The sequence below is a fragment of the Motacilla alba genome, chromosome 9, assembly GCF_015832195.1.
Source record: "Motacilla alba alba isolate MOTALB_02 chromosome 9, Motacilla_alba_V1.0_pri, whole genome shotgun sequence".
Lineage (NCBI taxonomy): Eukaryota > Metazoa > Chordata > Aves > Passeriformes > Motacillidae > Motacilla > Motacilla alba.
In genome coordinates, this window is record NC_052024.1 from 5,400,611 (window position 1) to 5,421,729 (window position 21,119).

Genomic DNA, 21,119 nt, shown 5'->3' on the forward strand with positions numbered 1-21,119 from the left:
ACACTTACAGGGGGAATGGAGAAAAAGAGGCACAACCTTGAGAAGTCCTGCAAGGGAAAGTTGCTGGGATAAATATCCTTGATAACAGCTCCAGGAGCTCACAGACTAGTTTTCCATCCCTTGGTCCCAAATGTCAATATTCCCTCGTGAACACGCCCGGAGTGCCTCGGGAAAGAAAAATACAGCAGTTAGCTGGCACAGTAGAGCTCCAGTCAGTGCAGCTCTATTAGAGCCATATATTCCCAGCTGCAGCCATATATTCCCAGGCATCGCCGGGAAAAGGGGCTGTGATGGAGGAAGGAGATCGTTCCAAATGAAAAAGAGATGCAGTTTACACAGAGCCAGAACTACTCCTAAATCTAAGCCTAATTGAATTATAAATAGCCTGGGTGCTTTCTTTCCATCCACAATCTCGTTAAACTCCCAAATATATGGATATATAATCCCACGTTTTCTAAACATTTCTGTTCAACTTTCAGTTCCAATGTGATGTTTTATATCTCAAAGTTGACCTATTTTGAGGAGGAAAAAAAATTAGCCGAGTTCCCCCAGTCAAAATGCTTCACTCTGGGATGAATGAAATGTTGGGAGGGATTTTTTCCCCTTCTTCCAAAGGAATACATTCCTCAGTAGGAACTACCAGAACGGATTTTATTCATTCATTTAAGCCCAGTTGAGCCATGGAAGAGAAAAAAAACCCACCCTTCACCCAGTTTGCACATCAATGATTTCCAACCTGCTTTCACATTTCAAATTAAGCTAGCCAATCTATCCCATGGATTTGGGATATAGGAATTTGAGGGGTAACTAGGGATTGATAAATTGAATAATGGGTTGTGTCAAAAACAATGGTTTATTGGGGAAATATGTCTGGCAAAAGAAGTGTCCAGAGCATGCTCTGTCCTGTTGGACATGGATTTCTCCCAATTCCCATCACTGCAGCTCATTGTCAGCTTTGGAAATGAAACGAGTGGAGATTTTGTCTTACACACTGGTCTGACAGGCCAATCTCCAGAAGAAATAGGTTTAAATTGGATGTTGGGAAGAAATCCTTCCCTGTGGGGAGGCCCTGGCACAGGTTGCCCAAAGAATCTGTGGCTGCCCCTGGATCCTTGGAAGTGTCCAAGGCCAGGCTGGGACAGAGCTTGGAGCAGCCTGGGATAGTGGAAGGTGTCCCTGCCTGTGATGGGAGGTAGAATGAGATGGGAGGAACTTTAAGGTCCCTTTCAACCCAAACCATTCTGGGATTCTGGGAATCCACTCCCAGGCTGTGTCACTGGAAAGTCTGAGCAGGATGACACAGCAGGAGGTTTTTATGGGAATTTTTTTTTTTTTAGCTTTCCTGATGCCATCCTTCTATTCTGCAACAGTGTTGGGCTGGAGAGAAAAAAAACCAAAAAACTCCATGTGGATTCCGATTTGCACTTGTCAGAGCTTTTGCTCCAGGCTGCCTGGAGGCTGTTGGACAACTCTGTGCTCTCACCAGGTTTTCTTGACAATGCCGACAGGATTTTGTTTCCAGAGCCAGACTGGGAAGCACAGATCCCACAGCAGCCCTCAGCTGAAGAGTCAGTCCCCAGCACGTGGGATGCAGTGGGATCTGTGCTGTTTGTAGAACGCAGAGCTCCCACCTTTCCCAAACTTCTCACAAAGTGCTCAGCAATCAGGACAACTAACGTGGACCTCCTGACTGCCCGCAGCAGTCACGGGGTCTGGGAAGGCTGTGGGATCCCAGGGAAGATCAGGTACACCCACACAGGGTGACAAGGACATCTCAAATGAGCCGCCATTCAAACCCCCAGGATTATTCATTCCCCTCTGGAATGAAAACTAAAGCTTCTGGCAGGAGGGGGACAGGCAGCAGCACAGATGCTCCAGGTTCAAATGCCTGTTGCCTGAGGGAGACAGAGGTTCTCCATCCCTGGTGACCAGGAATGACACCTGGGATGTCCCAGGGTATTCCCCCAGCTCGCTGCCACTCCAGGTGGGCACTAAACCCTCAGGGATGCTGCATCACACCTGCAGCTCCTGTACAGGTGCTCAGTACCTGTCACTGGTACCAACCACCACAGCCAGGTGCCTGCATCCCCACCCAAAAATACCAAATACAGGGCATTTTAGAAGCAGGAAATCCTCTTACTCAGGCAGAAGTGCTTCTCCTCACTCCACTACCGTCCATGCCCCCTGGATTTGGAAGAGAGCTGTACCACTGAAGGCTTGCCAGACCCTTGGCTGGCCAATTCCCAAAACCAGAAATATAATAAATAAGTTGATCTTTACTTCTTTCCCTGTCCCAATCCTTCTTTAAATATCCCTGTGAGACCACCAGCCTGAGACACACCTGGGCCCTGCTCACCTCCAGGCACTTCAGTGTGCTCCCACATGGACACCATTCCACTGCCTTGGGAACAGGAGTCTCCCCTAAGCCTTTTGGAGGCCTGAGGACATAGAAGAGCTGGTCAAAAGGAGTAAATCCCCAGAAAAATCAAAGAGGTGAGGTTTAGATAGAGATCTTCAATCTGAAAAGCCAGTTCTGGGAGGCTGCAGAAAGCCAGAAGTTTGGGATTGGGAAGCAGAGTTATTTCCTCCTGGGAAGCCTGGTGGGTCACACTCCTCCCCCAAACCACCAGCCCAATCAGAGCTGTGCATCCATTTTAATCCATTCCCAAATGTCCTGCAGGATGGGGAGAGTTTAACCCCCTAAAACCTCGGGTGAGGGGATCACAGTCCTGCAGAAGGGAGGATGCTCCATGCAGGAATCACCACAGGAGCATCCAGCACCAGGGCTCTGCTTCAGACATAGCACCTGACTCCAAACATGAGGAAAGACAAAACTGAGGCTCGGACAGAGCAGCAAAATAAATCAGTGACAGAATCTCCAAAAGAGACAAATGAAGTTGGAATTCGTCCTTGTTTATTTTAATGTTTGGAATGTTTTCCAGGTGATTTATGCCCCCGCTTCAATGCGTTTCTCTCTCTTTGTCTCTCTCTTTCTCTCCCTTCACTTTTTTTCTTCTTTAAAACAGGAAAAAAAATATTTGGGAGTTAATTGGTTTTCCAGGCTTGGCAGCCAGACACTGTAATTGATCTCCGAAGAGATGGATTTGTCGGTGGGCTGGGCATGAATTTGACAACCAGGCAAGGAAAGAAAGAAATATTTCCCTCCTCACACCAAGCAAAAGGGGGGTCAGCCCGGCAGAGCTGGTGCCCCGGGGCCAAAGCCCCCCTTTTCCCTGATTTCCAAGTTAAATAGTGCTTGGTGCCTTGGGCCCCTTCCAGTGAGAGGGACAGGAGATTTGAGCTGACTGGGAAAATCCCCTCGTTTAGAGCTACATCTCAGATGACATTTTTGGCTTTTCTTTTATCCCAGCTTTTCAAAGGTCCACGTGGGAAAATGCCTCTTTGCCTTTAATGTATGGCATGGGACACTCCTTGCCTTTCCATTCTCTCTGCTGTTGTTTCCTGCCTTGGAAGTCTATTATCCCTGGATACCTCAAGCAAGACACCTGTAACTGCAGCTCCTGCCACCCCACACATCCCAGTCAGAACTGCTCCTCACCCCAAACCCCACATCTCTCACCTCTACTCTCCCCAAAGAGCTGGTGCCACCCTAAACCTCCAGGAGCTTCCTGTGGGAGCAGAGCTGTTCACGGAGTGAGGGAAGAGGAGCCCTGAGCCGGGGGCAAAAGGATGCCCCCCACTCCCCACATCCACTCTGCCCCACCAAACCAAGTTCCCACTCCTGGGCAGCACAACAAACCTGGACCACGCACAGAGGTTTTTCTCTGTTGGAGCAGAAAAATTCATATTCTGGTCAGGCAAGAGGCCTGATCCTGCTGCTCCAGAGGGAGCTCTCCTGGAGGATGCTGTGCCTGAAGGCACCTCCCTAAACCTGCCAGGGTGCCCTGCTCCCCATCCCCAGCCCGCAGCAGATGGCGAGCAGCCGTTCCCGACAGACGTTCCGGCGGCGCCCGCAGGGAATCCAGGCTCCCACTGATCCCTGCAGGTAAACCCACCTGGGAATTTGGTGCAAAAAGCACAGAGCAACAGATTTCCCAGAGCCAGCCCCGGGGTTTAGTGCTGTCTGTCTCCACAGGGGCTGAGCAAGGCATTCCTGGGTTTGTGGCCACACTGCAGCAAGGCAAGTGCTGGTCCTGGGAAGAGAATCCTCCTCCCATCACAGAGGGGCACCCATCCCTCTATCCCAGAGCTTCCTAAAGACTTTGCTTGTTTTGGAGAGTGCGCATCCCAGAAAAAAACACCCCGCAGAATTCCTCTCTTCAGCATAAGGCTCCTCCTGGCTCCTTTTGCTTTTTGCGGCACAGTTATTCCAAACACCTGTCTGAAGATCCACTGGCTGAGCTCCGAAGGAGCCAGGAAAAACCAACAGCCTGTCCCAGACAGACTCTCCTTCCCCTTGTGAGCAACCCAGAGGAGGATATCACATTCCTATACACCTGCCAACCTGCCCGGGAGATGAGGAATTGCAGTCCTTTTATCCGTTAGAGCCCTCTTGGAAAAGCCAAGCTCAAGCCAAGCCTGCTGTAGTTAAGTTGTGCTGCTCAGAATGCCCCCTACAATGACTGAGGCAGCGATTCTGTGCTGCTGACACCTCCCTGGCACAGCCCTGCAGCAGGAAACCCGGGCTTTGCACAAGGCAGAGTTAAAGCCTGGAGCTAACTTCCACGGGAAGTTGTCGCGGCCAAGAATCCGTGACATTTCAGAGAGGAAGCGGGAATGTGCGTGGATAACAAGAATAGCCGGAGTTACGCCAGCTAAATACCAACATCTCTGCTGAAGGGGATATTAATATTGCGGGCCACCTCCAGCTAGAGGAGATGATGAGCAGATCTAACACGAGGCAGGTTTGCCTTCTGCTGCGCTTCCCTTCGCAACGCCCGCTCCTCGGAGAGGAGACGGAGTTACGCAGATCCCATCCAGCTCCCGCAGTTCTTATCTTCCAGGGCTTTTTTTTTTCTAAAGCCTCTGTCAAAAATACTAAACAGCCTTATTTCGCCGTTGTTTGCGCTGGGTATAAAACTCTGTAATGGGAGATTTCTGGAATTGCAAAGCAGGTTTATGGCAGGAACGCCGCTCCGTGCAGGTGTAAGATATCACTCACTCCCGAGCACCGCTGCTACCACAGCCTGTGACAGGGAAGCAGCTCACAAATGGTCACGCGAAGGAAAACATCTGTTCAGAGCTAGCAGGTACACAGATCATCTGCAAATTGCACAGCTTGTGCCTGATTTTCCCTGGCTTTGTTTAGCGACTCGCAGCTCCGCGCCGCGGGAGGCGGCGCAGGCAGAAGGGACCTCCGCGGCGCCGGGCTGGAGACGGGGAACGCCAGGCACAGCATCCCACCGACCGTGCACATGGTGCAGGACGGGCTGCAGACATTGTTTAACCCAGGACCACTCCAGAAAGCCAGGTCAGGCTGTACAGCAGGCGTAGTGGCCCTTCCCCCGCCGAGGAGGTCTCTCCTGCCCCAGGGATATCTATCCTGTTTTCCCTTCTCACAGGTTCCTCGGGCACGCAGCGTTGCCTCCACCTCGCACACAAAAGATTTCCTGATCCCTGCTAGCCCTTTACATCTGCTTTCTGTTATGGGGCTCAGATTAGGAAGCAGGAGGATTATGTTTCCAGCAGACAGGATCTCTGGTTGATCTCCAGCCAGCCCCGGGACTCTAGCGCAGTTCCCAGCGCTGCGTGTCATGGCTGGAAGGAGGGAGCACAGAATCGTGGAAAGGTCTGGCTTAAAGTGACCTTTAAAGGCCATCTAGCCCAAGGCCCCTGGCATGAGCAGGGACACCGTGCAGTGATCAGGCTGCTCAGAACCCTCCTGTGCTGCTCAGGATCACCCACTCCCTGCGTTCCCACTTCTGTGAAAGGACTCAGACACTTCTGACTCGGACCACAGTGCCAGCTGTGTCCCAAATCCCTCTGCCTGCTCAGGATTGTTCCAAGGAGCTAAGAGGACAATTTTGCCTTGTTCTCTCTTAAAAAAAAAAAAAAAAAAAAAAAAAAATTAACAATTTTGGTGTGCTCTTTATTCCTTGAGAAAAGCAAACGGAACAGGAGAAGGGGCCCCATCCCTGGTAGCACGCTTGCACCACCTCCTCTGAACTCCTGCTGCCCTCGGCTCTCCATCACACACATCAACGCCCTTGGCACAGGATTTAGCCTGTCAAGAGGAGTTCACCACTCCTGGCACCGAGCCACAAGATTTATTAAGTCCAGGACACACACCTCAGCAATCAATGGGAATTTCAACTGCGACTCCACTGAGAAAGGGATCAAGCCTTTTAAAATCCCATTCCTCAAACAGTGGTGCTGCAAGGAGCCCCATTAAACTCCTGCCTTGGGTGGGCAAAGAGCTGCTGTACCCTGTCTGGTGACACTGCATGGGATTTGTCCCAAAACTGGGGTCGGGGCTGGTGAGCTCAGCCTGGAGCTGCCTCCAAGGCTCATCAGAGTAAAGGTGGCCTTTTGCAAGAGGCAGCTGCTGGGAAAACCTGACTTGTTAGTGTAAGGAAATGAAGGGGAAGAGGTGATAAAATTGTTCTCTTTCCATGTACCAGGAGGTTTAACATGAAGGAAGAGAAAGTGCTGCTCAAGGTGAAAGAACGTCAGCAAAAGGTCACCACTCACTCATTAATAAATTTAGGTGGGAAACTAGAATAATGCTTCTGGCTGTCCAAGGAGTTAGGGGATAGACAATGCAATCGGAATGGTTTTTCAGCTTTGGAGAGGGACAAGATGTTTCATCAGCTGCAGCAGAAGAGGGCAGGACCTGCTGGTCCTGCCCCAGCCCAGTTCTGGCAGTTAAAGCAGCATCATGCAGCCCTGCAGCCCAAGGATGCCAGAGCCAAGGTGTGTGGGAAAGACAGCTGATTTAATTGGAAAAAATACCGTGACAAGTTTGAGGTTTGGGTCTGAGACAGAGCAGGGAAGCCAAGGGAAATATAAATCAGAAATCTCCAGTATTGCTCCGGAGGCAGCTGACCAGCCTTCCAGGGGAAGAGAGGGTGAAGCACGAGCAGATGTTCTCTGCTGACAAACCAGCCCTGCCTGTCCTGCAGCAGCCCACACGGAAAACCATATAGAAAATCATTAAACAATTACAACCTCCATTGAAAGGAGATCAGCCTTTGAAGACATTTCCCCAGAAACCTCTGTTCGCAGTTTTCAAATAACCCCCTGTCTCATCAGAATAATTGCCAGGAGTAAATGCTTTGGAGCTCAGCAAACACTCAGCACAAGGAAAGCAAAGAAAAAAGAGCCAAGGTAACCCTGCAGGTTCTGATCTCTGCAAAGCCATGGCCCTCAGAGCAAGCATCCCATGGAGATGTCACCAGCATCAACCCTTGCCAGCCCCAGTGGCCTCCAGGAAAATGGGCTGTTCCCAGGAGAGAAAGGGCTTTTTCCATCAAGTAATCCCTCTGTGCCAGCTCAGCTCTTTGCCAGAGGAAAGGATTCACCTGAAAAAAATCGCCCAGCCAAAAAAAAGGAAGTTCTAATACACTGGCTGGTTTAACACACAATATTATCGCTCCCCACAGACAGAGGCTTCTCTTATTTTGAAGGTGCTTAAGCACCTGACTTTAGTTAGGCTGAAATACTGCTCAAAAATCTGGCCTTTCATGCAGAACCAAGATAATCTTTGAAGACACAGCAACTCAACTGGCTTTGCTAAATCAATCTCCCCATTATTTTATACAAAAAAAAGTTCCCAGGGATCGCATTTCTACCAGAACTTGTTAACAATTTATAGCTATCACCTTAATCATTAAATACAAACAATGGGAAAGAAAAAGGAATCATTAAATTAATCCCTGATGGGGAATCCCAGAAGAGAAAATGAATTCTTTTTCAAGGCTGCCAGAATTAGGGGCCAGATCGTGTGAAAACCTGGGGAGCAAACGTGGGAGCAGCATCTGAGCTGCTGAGAGTGGCAAGGGGGGGCTGCATTGCTCCAGAGCTCTTTGCTGTCATTCCCTATGGAATTGGCCACCATGGTGTGATCCAGCAAGCTGATGGTCAAGGCAGGATGAGCCTTTTAAACTCTCAGAGTGATTTCTGACAGTACCTGGGCTGGGCTGCTCAGCTCAGCAAGGAGAGCCAGGCCCTGCAGGACCACCCTGAGGACCTGGAGCAGAGCCAGGCACCCGTGGGCTGCTGGGGACAGCACATCCCTACCGCCTTGGGAGCTCTGACTGCGCTGTCTCCATTAAAATCAGCATCCCTCATACCCCCTCCATGTCTCTGACAGCCCAGGGGGCTCCTGGGCCCAGCCCAAACCCATAAATCACGGCAGGAAGGCCTGGAGGAAACATGAGGAGCCTTTATTAGCCCGCTGATAGAGACAGAAACAAGGACACCTCTCAGAGCAGGCGCTGCTCTTGTCTCACCCAAGCCCACGCATCTGTCAGGTTTGGGCTAGATTTTTGGAGGCACTTTTTTACCCACCATTTGGGCTAAAATAGAGGCATTAACTACCCTGCAAAAGCCATAGCTCACCACACTTACACCTGCACACCCCCCTCAAATACCTGTGTTAAATGCAGAATAAAAGGCAGCAGGGGGAAGGATCTTTCAAAGGGAAGGCAGTGGAAGGCCTGGCCAGAGGATCCGCACCTCAATCCCAGCCCACGGGAATGCCAACACTCCCTTTACACCTGGCCTGTCATTGAGAAATTGAAGGTGATAATGGGGATGGATGAACGGAGGGAGAAAACACAGGTGGAGATCACTGCACCCGTTGCACACTGCTGGATGTAGGGGATGGATGAACGGAGGCAGAAAACACACAGGTGATAACCGCCTGCATTGCGCAGCGCTGGATTTAGGTCCAGCTTGATGAGGCTTGGAAAATCCAGCATTTCATCCGCTCGCATCCTTCCCAGCAGAGCATTTTGCCCGTGGCTGAGCGGGCTGGTCCCAACAGAGGGCACTGACACACTGACCACGGACCAGCCTTCCCCAGCGCCGCCTCCCCGTCCCTCCCGCAGCACGGGTGACCTCCCCGCCACCGAGCCGTCCATCGCGGAGCTGGCAGGGGCTGCCACGGCCCCGCCCGGCCCCGGTCCACGGACCGGCACGGGAAGCCAGCATCCCGGCGCTGCGCGAAGCCGCTTCCTCGCCGGCGGCGGCGGGGAGGGATGGTGGGAAAAGCTGGGAGGGGGTGGGAGATGGGGACCCTCACTTTTTCAGGCTGTTAACTGTAATTAGCCTGGTTTCTGCGATGTAATTATCCCGCAATCTCAAAGCAAACACCCTGGAGGAAATTGCACAGTTAAAAGGCAGCGCGGCATTAAAAATAAATTATGAGAGTCCTGCTCGCCGTTCCTGCGGATCTGTCAGCGTTTTCCCTCAAAAAGCCCCGGCTTGGGGGAGCTGGAATCACCCAGCTGTGACTCTCCCTGCCAAACTGTCTGCCTAGACAGAGGGAACGTCAGAATTCCAAGCACCCCCCCTGCCAGCTCGGGAGACGTTTGTCTCAGCCCGATTCCAGCGTGGCTGCGCCCTGAAGGAGGGGAGGCTGTTTTGTTTGGGGCTTTTTCCCAGAGGAATTAAATTCTGCCGGCTATTTAATACAGCGCACGAACAAAGCGTGCAAGGTGTTTGGAAACAAGTCAGCTCCTCACGGATCACAATATTCCTGCCTCTGGCAGAGGGAGCCTCCTCCGCACTGCCCTTTTTGTTGCTGCCTGAGAGGTTCCCATAAGGAGGACTGCACTTTATCCCAAATTTCTGCCCCAGGAGGTGGAGGAAGCCAAGCAGTTCAAGAGTTGGAGGCTCATGGCTCATGCTTTGGTTGGCTCCCACATGCAGAGCTTTGCTCAGCCCCCAGCTCCGTGGCCACTGCTCTGAGCTGCGTGGCTGAATCATGGGGAAAGGAAGGAAGGAAGGAAGGGAGGGAGAATTGGGAAGTAAGTCCAAGCTCCTCACACAGCTCTGTAGACTGTGATGAGGCCACCGGAGAAGACTCAAAGCTTTCTGTGGGCTTATTTGTAATTTTGGAGTGTCTTCTCCACTCTTCCTCTACGACAGCACCAGCCCAGCCTCAGCCATACACTTGAAGCTGCCAGAAAACTTCCCAATGTCATCCCAAAATCCTTCCCTTGTGGCACTCCTCTCCCACGGCAAGTCCCTTCAGGTGAAGGAAGCTTCAGATGACAATAAAGTGTCCCCAAGGGAGGATGTGCTGCTGTGTCACATCCCAGGAAGGAAGCAGTAAAGCAGTACCTCGATGACTTTAAAAGCTGTTGGAGACATTCAAACACCTTCTGAACATCTGCAGAGAGCTGGGAGGTAGCAGCATCTCCAAACGTTCATGATCATCACCACACACTACTCGGTTCATTCTGCCATAGCTCAGGGGTCCCAGGAACGTTCTGAGCCCTTGGGGGGACACTTTCTCTACAAGGGATGACCCAGAAAAGACCAGCACTTTGCTTCTCATCAGAAGAACAGCTCCCTTCAGGAGTCCTGCAAATGGGCTTCTCCAGAGCAGACCCTTGCCCTGGGCTGTGGGTAATTAGTGGGTGCTCCTGGAGAACAGACCCAACCTCCAGCAGCACCAAGCCCCACTTAGTTAAACCCCTAATACCGCTTAAAGAATGAATCAATCCCAGTGACTCTGCTCTCCACGGATCCAGTCACTCACAGGATGCAAAGAACACGTCTGGAGAGCCCATTAAAAGCCACTCGACTGGAAAATAGTTTCTGGCCTAATTCTAGCGCTGGGGTCTTGGTCGGGGGGAGAAATCTGACAGCGAGAGCGTGTCTGCGGGGAGCACGAGGCAGGGCTGTTAACTACTTCACCAATCTAATGGATAGCACTCTCCAACAGTAATTAATAATTAATATTCGTAGCCTGCTTAAATCTGTTGACTCTGTAAACCACAGCTTCTCACTTAAAGGCCTCTCATCATGCTGAGACAAACTGGAGAACAACCCCCACAGCGAGGCTCAGCATAAACAAGAGCAGCAGCAGCTCCCAGGCCCAGTCTCAGTCCCTCTCCTTGTCCCATCTCTATCCCGTTGAGCTCAGCATCGCTCTTTAGCAGTGTCTCTGTCCTGGGTGGGCACGGGACACTGAAGTCACCAAGACCAACCTCCTTCAGAGGCTCTGCTCAAGTTTTCCTGGGCCATGGGCCCTGCCTCACCTGCCAGGGACTGTTCAGGACAGCAGTGGAGGGTCTCCGCACACAGACGAAAATCCCCAGTGGCCTTGTCTCCTTTTGAGCACTGGGGGTTGATTTGAAGGGTAATAAATTCAATTAATATCCCCAACCCGAGTTTGGTTTGCCCATGATGGCAGCTGGTGAGTGGTCTCTCCTCGTCCTTATCTCAACCCACAAGCCTTTCGTTACATTTTCTCTCAGGAGGGCAGTGATAGTGGCCTTGGGAGCAGCCTGTTGTCCAGCCAGGGACACAAGTTCACCCCACCCCAGTCCAAGATAAATCTGATAATCTATAGAAGGATTTATTGAATTCAGGAGCTGGACTCCTTGCACCAAAGATCCATTTGAGGCTGAAGTGCATCACCAGAGCACTGCAGTTTGCTGCCTTCCCTCCAACCGATCCTTCCTATGGATCCACAGCAGATATTACTCACAGCTTCCCTCTTTTCCCCACCTCCCATCATTGTCACCACCCTAAGGAGAGTTTCAGCCACCGGGAGATCACTGATGGCTGTGGTGTCTGTGGAATTGGGCTGGGGCAGTTAATGGCACCCAGGGAGCCGAAATCCAGCTGGGAGGTCAGAACCCAGGTTAGGTCACACACAAGGGAAGGTGGCACAGGGCAGGACAATTTTGCTGGATGGCAGCCACAGCTCCTGAGAACAACGTCGCAAACCTGAAGAACTTGAAGGGCTGGACCAAGAATTTGTGGATCTGGCCTGTGGGATCACCCAAACCAACCTGATTTTGTGTCTGTAGCATCAGCTCCAGGGACAATGTGACTTCCACAGAAATCACTTTTTTTTCCCACTTTGCTCTAAATTGAAAGACAACCCTTAATAATCTTAAATCTCACATTTTGGGGTAATTGGATAGACACCGATGACTTTTTTTTTGTAGCTGATCTGGGTCATTCATTCTGTGTGTCTGTTACTACTCCTGCTGTATTCCAAGTTTGGGAGAAAACAAGAAATTCCTTTTTCCTGATAAAGAACATTATTCCATCATCTGCATTACAAATTGTCTGTTATCATAGCTATGATTTAATCTGATAATAAACTTCTAAGATTCAGGCAATAGTTTCACTCACCAAGTCACATTTGATACCTTATTTCCCATGGAAACTTGAAATTCTGTTCAGTTCCTTTAATCAGTATTCAACAAATACAATCCCATTGAAATTTGTTTTTCTTTCCAAAGGGTAATGGAAAAAGGCCTCCTTGCTAGCATTCAGATGTGAGCACACCTAAAAATATCTAATATCAGGAAACAATTACACTTCTTCACTTGAATTAATAATTTGCATTTAGAAAGGAGGAAAATATGCCCATAAATAATTTTTCCCCAGCTTCCTATAAAAAACAAGGACAATCAATGTGAATCTGTAGTTAAAAGTACCAAGAACGTGGTTATTCTGCAAAGATGTAACTTGGTTTTAAACACTGAGAAGCCAGACCTTGGGAGAATGGGACAATTTTTGCACTGTGCTGCAAAACCCCAATATTTTGAGGGGAAAAAAACTCAAACAAACCTTTTTTTTTTTTCCTTTTTTTTTCTTGTATGTATATGTTCTTTTCTATTCCAAGCCAGTAAGTTCTTCCCTCTGGAATCTCCTAGGGAGCTAGAGAGTTCTGGTTTCCCCAAGGTTTCCAAAAGCAGGAGGAAAAAAAGAAAATATAGAAATACTTTTCTCTTATTTCCTTCTTCTTAAAAAGAGGAAAACGATCATTTGGGTTTGAATGAAATCTAATACTCAGCTTAAGCAAAATTCTTTATTTGGTCCCTGAGTCTGTCAAGATTTTGGTAAGATTTCCAGAAAAATGGATGTGGGATTTGAAATACAAAGTTCAACATTTTCCTTAGGAAAGCTGAACATGGGGCATTGAGGTAAAGCAGGAGTACAATCTCCCTCCTACATCCCACCCATGAAATGAGGGAAATCTGAATCAATTCCTAAAGGTTTCAGTGTTTCCAGATGTTGGGGGGGAAGGCACATCAAAAATATTTTTACAGAAAGACACAACCTACCTGTCTTTTGTTTATCAAGGGAGACCTGGTGGTTCCAGAAATTCTGCTGGGGCTTCCAGCTGCTGCTGATGTGGGCACCACCATGCAGGGACTGGGAGAGACCCAGTGGATGCAGAATTTCTGCCACCTGGTTCCCACCAGGGAACCATGCTCATCCCTGGACTCCCAGCTGAATTCCAGCCTTTCCTCTTCATCCATGAATCCCCATCATCAGGCAAAAGCACCTGTTCAGGTCCAAGCCAGATGGATTAAAGGGAGAGGTCTCAGACTGTTCTGCCAGGAACAGAGCTAAGACAACATGTAGGGAAACGGTGTTTTTCCTCTAATTTCTACTGATACGCCATGAACAGCATCCCTGAGCACAGCACTCTGATCCTGACACCAGCGTCCCTCCAACCAATTCCTCTCCCTGGTACCTCCATTCCCCCTTCTCTCCCTCAGGTTCAACCCCAATATGCCAACAATATCCCCTGTAGGAAAGATGGAGCGTGGGAGGTTGGAGAGCACATGAGCAGCCCCAGCCCCAGCAGCTCTGGACATTCTGCTAATGACTGGAATAATGATGGCATTCCTGTTAGGAGCTGTGGAGATGACATGACAAACTCCACTCACAATTATCGTAGAACGTGCGGAAGGCAATTTGGAATAATAAATGTTTTGAATGCAGAGGAAGAACAAAAGAGTCCCTTGGTAGCTGGATCTCTCCTCCTGTGGTGTTCCAGGGCCCTCCTGGGATGTTGCAGTGTCTGGAGCAACATCTCAGGTGGTGGTGCTCAAGTTGAATCACCCCGAGTCCCTCCCTCCTCTGTTTGCAAGGATCCTGCAGGAATTCTGGCCAAAACAGAACAACACATGCCAACCCAGGCTCCTGAGGAGAGAAGGAAGAAGTTCATGCTCATGGAATCATTAAGGTTGGAAAAGACCCCCAAGATCACCAATGTTCCTTCAGATCACCAATGTTCATTCAACCCCAGAACTCGGGCACCCCAAGGGCTGTGTTGGCACAGGTCTTCCCACCACCCTGTGCAGGTGCCCTCCCACTATCCCAGCAGGATGCATGCTCTCTGCCTGGCCAGGTGTCCAGCTGCCACATTCCACAGGCCTGCTATTGGACGGGGACAGCTGGTGGTGCTGGAATGAGGCTGTATCCCCACGCACACAGGGAACACCTTCACTCTTCCACACATCAGCACCTGAGGGGCAGCCTGAGTCATGGGCAGCAACAGGAGAAGGGAGGCCAGGAAAGACATCAAAGGCAGGAGGAGGAGGGGTCCAGAGGACGAGCAAAGGGGTTGAGGAAAGCCAAGGAAAAGAAGAGGGTGCCTGGGAGGCTCTCATTTGAAAGCTGAAGGCTCCCTGCCAAAGCAAACAGTTGGACATGGAGGGCTCTCCATGGCTCTGGTTCACTTGGACCATCTGGCATTTATTGAAATTGCCTCCCTTTGTGTTTGCTCTGATGAAGTGGCTTTGTATTCCTGCTTTGTCTCCCTCCTTTCTCCTCTCCCAGGCCAACACGTAGCTTCTGTCCCGCCTTTCATCTCCCACGTCCTCACAACAGCTATTGAACAAAGAACCCCGTTGCAGGGAATGAATCCCAGGAGGAATCAGGGATGGGAAGAAAATGCCTGCACATGGACAGCCCCATGCATGGCCCCGCTACCCCTTGTCTTACACACTTCCACTGCTTCCCTTGGCCCTCAGTCTGGGAAGGCAACAGACTGAGAGGAAAGATGGAAAGAGAAATCAGAGCAGAAGTTAATGGGAGAACAGAAAAGCAGGGAGAAAAAATCCTTCCAAAAGGTGCAATTGCAAAGTGATGACAGGCTGGTGGAAGGGAATTAGCAGAGAGGAGGGCTCTGTTCACCTCCTCCCCTCCCTGCTCTGCTGTGTGATCAGAAGGAAGCCAAAAGAGCCGTTCTGTTGGGAACTTTGGCATCCGCCGCTCTCCTGCAACAGGGGCGAGAGACTGAAATAATCAACATTTTCTGCAGCACAGAAATGCAAACACTCAAATTCACATCTCAACTGACAGTTTCAGTCAAAATACATCCCCCTGACGCTCTTCAGTTAGAAAAGATTCACAGACTCGTTTCACAGCAGAGCCTGCAGTCCCAGGCCACATTACACAGCCATGCTGCCAGAGTCTGGATTTCCTGTAAGTCAGCAGAAGCCTCTGAGGCTTGGGATGCACTTCCAAGCCTATTGCACGGAGGAGCCTTTCCAGTGGTTTTTCAGGAAGCCTGTCCCAGTGGAAAAGAAAAGAAAAAAATCAAACAACAGAAGCACGATGGTGGGGAGAGGTTTCCTTTGCCCTGCTCATCCTCTGGATGCTCCAGAGCCAGGACATCATTCAGCACAAGACCCCATCCAGCAAATTCCCACCCCTGTCGCTGCCATGCCCCCACTGGGAGATCCATGTGGACTCCAAGGACTGCAGAAAGGAGCTTGGTGGCTCTGCTGGCACAAATTAGTGGAGCTGAAACTTTAGATCAGTGACAGAGCCTCTTCCTCCTGGGAGCAGTAAATTGCAATGCCGGTCCCTAAAGACCCTCCTTGCCATTAAGTGATTAATGAATTCATTAACACCTCTAGGAACATGGGAAATATGACACGGACAGCCTGCCTAGGCTTTGCAAAGTATTTTTCCTAAGGAACAGCAGAGAAGAGTGGCTAATTAAGCTATATGGCCCATGGCAGCACTACTACATTTATCCAGAGGGGATGAGCAGAGGGATGAGATTCTGTCTCCTGCTCCTGACCAGCTTTTATTTGACCCATAACGAGATGCTAAAATCAAGGGTTTATTGCTATTATAAACCTTTCATTTGGAGGGGGGAGGGAGAAGGCTTTTTACTGTAATGGCTTTAATGACTTTCCCAGCGTTCCCAGTCCAGAGGTGGAATGGTCCCAGCGTATCTGGAGGTAAGGAGAGGGGAAGGAATTGCACAATGGCCTCTTCAAATCCTACAGAGAGACTTAATTCTTGCCCTAAAGCCACGATCACATGCTCCAGCCCATTTCCCTGACAGTTTTATTTACCAACTGTAACATAACCAACAGACCAAACACTTGGGATGAAGTGTGAGCCGGGCTCGGGCTGTGACACCTGCACTAAATCACGGCCCGGGATCGCCTCCCTCCCTACCTCAGCAGGACACTCCTGCTGCTCCCACAGCTCCAGCCAGGCAGCTGAAGGAGCCAATCCATCCCTGCCACAGGAATGACAATGCCACTGCCCCACGTGTGCCTTGGATCCGTGTCCCAGCTCTGGCTTCCCGTGCAGCCTGGCTGAAGCCTTCCATCAGAGCCCAGGGAGGTTTAGCTTGGGAAGGGATGCCCACATCCCCTACTTTGAAGGGATAAATAGCTGCTGCTTGCAGCTCATTTCCCTTCCTTCATCCTGGGCTTCTTTGTCCCTACATCCCATTGTTCACAGAAGCCCAGAATGGTTTGGGCTGGAAGGGACCTTAAAGCTCATCCAGCCCCACTCCCTGCCATGGGCAGGGACACCTTCCACTAGCCCAGGGTGCTTCAAGCCCTGTCCTACCCAGCCTTGGACACTTCCAGGGGGAAGTGAGGCTGCCACAGCTTCCCTGGGCATTTGCTGCATTGTTACAGACGGCGTTGGGCTCATCTGTGCAGCCACCAGTGACTGCAGGAATTCCTTTCCATAACCCAAGTGAGACAACATTTCTTCAGCCCTGAATGGCACAGAGAGTTGAGACTGGCTCGTGCCTTTCCCAGTTCCTTGGGCCTCTTCACTTGCAGAGCAAGCTGAGGAAGATCCACAGCAATCCAAGGGGGCAAGAGATGCTCTGTACAAAGCACTTTCACCACTTGAAGGCAGTGGAGGTGGCAGGGAGCCACCAGGATTTCCTGCAGGTGTGGGGGCTTCAGGAAATGTGAAAACTGGGGAGAATCAGGCTGGAGAGATGACTCCATTTTGAAGACAGTAAATTGGAGAGAGCTCAGAGAAAGCCCCTATGAAGATGAAAGGACAGCAGGTATTGATTTATGTAGGAAGATCAAAAGAGCTATATTTGTATATAGTAGTTTAGCTAAGTGATGACTAAGTGTTTAACGGGAAGGGTTTGAAGGACACAAACCCAGAGAGGGTTTGTGCAGTGCAGGAGCTGAACAGGAGCAGCAGGGTGGGAGAAAAGAATGGGGAAAGAGGCAGATCCCAGCTGTCTGCAGATGTTTTCTGGCAGGGGTATGTGAGCAGCTCTGCTGACACCCAGCCCCAAAACAGTGTCCCAAAGCTTTCCAAAGCCCATCCTGCACTGCTTTCCAAAGCTTTCCAAAGCCCATCCTGCACTTTGCTCTCTGCAAGCCCACCTCCAATCAGCTCATGCCATGGCACAGCATCCAGGAGCACAGAGAAGGTCCTCGAGGGGCCCAGGGTGCCCTCACAGCCCACACAGAGGGTGACACCAAGGTGACTGAACCTCTGAGTTCTGGGAGCCCTGTGATTGCCCTAATTCACACAACACCCCAGGACAGAAACAGAAATAACCCTACATCTCAAATCCACTTCTGAGGACCCCACTGTCCTTCTCCATCCACTCCAAGGCCTAAGGAACTCATCCCCAGTCTTTGAACTTACTTAAATATGACTGAAGGCATCACTTCTTTCCTGGAAACAGTGGTTGAAAAGATTAACCTGAGTGTGGCACGGGACCCAATCCATCTGCAGGCTGTGGTGACATCATTGATTGCAGGGGATCTGCTCCATTCTGCTCCACCTCTGCTGGGTTACTCAGGATTTGCAGGGAGAGGGATGGGACCACAGCCAGAATAGCAAAACACTCTTCTGTTCCTCGAGGTAATTCAGGCCCAGGTGGGAAAAAGCCAGTTAAAGTGACTGTATGAGTGACTTACCCTCAGCCTCCCTCTGTGGGCCTGGACTGGCACATGTCTCCCTTGTGCTTCCAAGAGCAGAGCCAGGAGCATTTCAGAGGCTGACACCTTGGAAATCCTCCAGGGAGAAGAATCCTGAGTGCACAGGATAGGAAATAAAGACATAGTAACCATGCCGGGTTGTGCAGGGCGGCACAGGGAAGGATCTGGGGGCCACAAGCATCATTAAATAGCTGAATTTTTAAGTTACCTCATGGTCCTGAATCTGCTTACTCTGCTAAAGGCTGAGCTGCCCACCTGAGCAATGCCAGTCCAGCCCTCTAGAGAAGAGATGGAGAAGGGAAGGGGGAAGACAAGCAGGACAGAGAGAATCTGATAAGAGAGCCTGATTGAATCACTCTGTCATTACCTGGGACACCCTGAAATCTTTATGGCCTCACTTCATAGCCTGAAAATACCCAGAAAAAAGCTTTGGCTCCAGAATCTGGAGGGACATCCAGGCAGTTTAGATCAATTCCAGTGCTCTGCTCTCTGTCCACATCATTCAGCATTTTATCCACCATTTGCTGGAGTGATTCTCTTCTCTGGGAATGTTTATAGACAGCAGAAAGGGAGGTCACAAGTAAGTAATGATGAGAACAGGGCAGGTCACAGTGTGGGTTAAATGAGCCCACCTACGAGGGGCAGGACTCATGGCCTCTTACAGACCCACTAAATACATTTTCCTCACCTTTTCCTATCAAGTGTCAACAAGATCTACCCCAATCGAGGGCCCCTTGATCCGTGTGGCCAGGCAGGGACTCAGGAGGATAAACATCCCCACGTGGCTGGAAAGGGTGACAACACACGGGGTGTTCTGCTCAGCCAGACACAGTCACTTGACCACAAGCTGCTCGCCCCCTCTTCACTGCTGAGGTACCTCATGGTGCAAAAATGTAGTCTGATGCAAGGCAGTGCAAGATAACACCTCTGGAAACCAGGAATGCAAATGACAGCTACTTCCAATGTGAGAGATTGCCTCAGAAAGCACCGACTGCAGCAGGACTAAAGATGCTGCCCCTGGAGTAAGTGAATATTCATCCAAGCAGGGACAGGAACCAGGCTTTCACTGGACATTTGCATTTTCTTCTTCTCTTACCCTCCATTTCCCCCTATTTCACCCACATTTGCATGACTTGATATGAAATAACAACCCCCTCCAGCATTTCAGAGGCTGTGAGAGCCTTAGTGCGGAGCATAGCACAGCTCTGGGCTTTCAGAGCTTTTCCAGGAGATGTGGGGTGTCCACACAGGGAGGGGAGGCCTTGGAGAGCATGTAAAAAGGATTCCACACACACAGCTGAGAGATGAAAAAAAGTCTGAACTCGGCTCAGCTTCCTCAGTTTGCCAAAGTGTTGCTTAAAAAATTCCCAAAATGTCTAGGCATCAACATGGAAATATCCTGGCTTGCAGGGGACTTCCCAGGATTTTGACAATTAGGTGATTAGATTCAATGCCTGGAAGCTCAGGTCAGATAAATCCCAAAATATAGTGCAGTTTCCCAGCTGGGAGGGACACTGGAGGGTGTGGATCCTCCTCTTTGGACACTGCTGGAGTAGATAACTCCTTTACAGGCAGGCTTTAATCCAGCTCCTGGGAGACAGGAGCAGAGGGAGTGGGGCTGGATGGCTCAGGGCATCCCTCCGTGCCCCTGCTCCCTTCCTTGTCCCCTCAGCCATGACAAGAACAGGAAATTCTGGGTAATCTGCTGTCCAGCCTTGCACTCCCATTGAAGCTGTAGTCGGATCTCACTCCCCCAGACCTCAGGAAGGAATTTGTTGATTTATTTTCCTCCCCCAGGCTCATTTGGCACAGCAGATGTTGCTTGCTTGTTCTTCACGTTATCTCCTCACCTTCCTCTGAATGGTCAGAGGAGGGCTTGGCTGGAGCTGCCACAGCCAGGGTTTGTGGGCATCACCTTGTTCTGGGCCCTTTGGGATCAGTTGGTGCCACCTCACCCAGTCACACGGAGTTTCTGTGACATTTCATGACGATGGTGGGTACCAGAGGCAGAGTTCATAACCTGCACAGCGCATCCTTTAGTCTGCCAAGTGATCCCACTGCTCAGAACCTTCCAGGCCTGCCCAAATAAACATATGTAAGAGCTGAAATTCAATCTCTCCCCTGCCCTGTCCCCTGGAAAACTCTTTGATGACTAAGCCCATTAGGGGAGGAGCAAATCTCCTGGAAATGTCACAGCTGATCTCTGCTGACCTTATCAAAGTGCAGGATCAATACATTGACCTGTTCGGAGCAGCAAACCTTAAGCAAAAGCCAAAGAGAAGCAATTAAAGCAGAATTTCAAGAATGGGAGGAGGGGGAGGAGATGGAAAAACCCCCTATTCTTGCTCTGGAGAGTGAAAAACAAATGAGCCAAAAGGAACCGTGATGCTGAAAATTATCATCTACATAATTAGTATTTGATAAAGCAGGAAATAAAACATAACACCCATTCATCATGCTGACAGCTGCAGGACCGTGGTGCCAGGCTCATCACTGTGCCTTCAGCAGAGCAGGTTCCAATCCTCACCTCCAGCTCAGGGCACCCAGCATGCCCAGGGACATCCCAGGGACTGGTTTGGAACGTGCCAGGCGTGATCCAGGCTCTGGACTGACTGGGTTTGAAGGGTGGAGAACCAACAGTCTTGGGGACAGCCTAGGATCTTCCAGTGAGTCTGGGACCTCAGGCACACAGGGACCTTCAGGCAGCCTGGAGAGATAAAATGACTTTCCTGACACCTGGAACTCGACCAACTCCGCCCTTGTGGCTGCAGCAGTCCCTCCCCGGCTTTGAACTGGGGAAAAAACCCAAAACCATCACCATTTTGAACACCTCATCCCATATTGGGAGGTGGCAAAGCCATTTCAGACAGCCTGGAGCCAACCTGCCTTGCAGGACAAGTATGGATGAGGGCAAGGAATGGGCCTGGCTACCCAAGGAGATGCAGCCAAAGGATTTCTGGTCAAACACAACTCATCTCAGCTCCTACAGAGCAGCCAAAA